This window comes from Papio anubis, chromosome 13 (assembly GCF_008728515.1).
Source record: "Papio anubis isolate 15944 chromosome 13, Panubis1.0, whole genome shotgun sequence".
Lineage (NCBI taxonomy): Eukaryota > Metazoa > Chordata > Mammalia > Primates > Cercopithecidae > Papio > Papio anubis.
Genome location: NC_044988.1, coordinates 44,494,281 through 44,496,058, shown reverse-complemented (window position 1 = coordinate 44,496,058; position 1,778 = coordinate 44,494,281).

Genomic DNA, 1,778 nt, shown 5'->3' with positions numbered 1-1,778 from the left:
TTATACAGCACTTGTTGCAGTGCAAATTGACACAATCTTTCTGCAGGCAATTTAGCCAGATATATTATAAGTCTTGCAAAATTTATACTTGTGTAGGAGATAGGACTGGGTTCAGCTTCAAATAACTGAAACCCCAAATAACAATGGATTAAAAAAGATGGTTATATCGCTGTCATGCGAAATTCCAAGAGTGGTCCAGAGTTGTGATGTGTGTGAACTCCAAAAAGGACTTGGGTTTCTTCCAGTTCAATCATGAACCAAGATGAAAGAACTAATTTCCAGGGAGCAGGATGGTGTGTATTCAATGAAGGATGTGTACAATGGAGAAACAAAGGCCACATAATACCTCTCTGTAAGGAAGGGACCTGGAAGCTGCCACATAATAGTTTTACTCATATCTCAATGAGGAGACTTCAATAACATAGCCACTCTTAGCTGCAAGGGACACTAGAAAATGCAGTCTGGCCCAGTGCGGTGGCTCAAGCCTGTAATCCCAGCACTTTGGGAGGCTGAGGCGGGCGGATCACGAGGTCAGGAGATGGAGACCATCCTGGCTAACACAGTGAAACCCCGTCTCTACTAAAAATACAAAAAAATTAGCCGGGCGTGGTGGCGGGCGCCTGTAGTCCCAGCTACTCGGGAGAGTGAGGCTGGAGAATGACGTGAACCCGGGAGGCGGAGCTTGCAGTGAGCCGAGATCGCGCCACGCGCCACTGCACTCCAGCCTGGAGGACAGAGCAAGACTCCGTCTCAAAAAAACAAAAAAAAAAAAACAAAAAAAAAGAAAATGCAGTCTACTCCTGATGGTCATGTGTCTGGCTAAAACTTTTGGGAGAAGGGAGAAAGAGTAACAGGGAACAGTTAATACTCTTCTGTGCCTTGCCTATTTTACTTTATATGTCTTGGTGATGATTCAATGTTAGTCCTTAAAGAGAATCCTTATTTTTATTTTTTTATTTTAATTTTTATTTTTTGAAATGGAGTCTTGCTCTGTCCCCCAGGCTGGAGTGCAGTGGTGCCAACTCGGCTCTCTGCCGTGTCCACCGCCTAGGTTCAAGCGATTCTCATGCCTCAGCCTCCCGAGTAGCTGGGACTGCAGGCATGCGCCACCATACCTGGCTAGTTTTTTTGTAGAGACGTTAGTCTCACTACGTTGCTCAGGCTGGTCTCAAACTCCAGAGCTCAAGAGATTTGCCCGCCTTAGCCTCCCAAAGTGCTGGGATTACAGACACAAGCTACTACATCTGGCCACCAATCCTTCATTGATGGATGATTTCAGTAGTTCCCAAATTTGCATTGTTACAAATATGACTGCAATGAGTAACCTTGCACATAGGTAGTTTCACATATATGTCAGTATATCCGTAGGATAAGTTCCTAGATCTGGAATTGCAGGAAATTTGTAATTCTGGTTGATTATTCCTAAATTGCCCTCATTAGAGTTGTTGCAATGAAAAGCTCAGTATCGGTCGGGCAGAGTGGCTCACACCTATAATCCCAGCACTTGGGGAGGCTGAGGTGAGAGGATTGCTTGAGTCTAGGGGTTCAAGACTGGTGTGGGCAAGACCCCATCTCTAGAAAAAATTTAAAAAGTTAGCCAGGTGTGACAGCGCATGTCTGTGGTCCAGCTACATGCGAGGCTGAGGTGGAATGATCACTTGAGCCCAGGAGGTTGAGGCTGCACTGAGCTGTGTTCGTGCCACTGCACTCCAATCTGGTTGACAGAGTGAGACCATGTCTCAAAAACAACAACAACAACAACAAACAAACAACTCAAT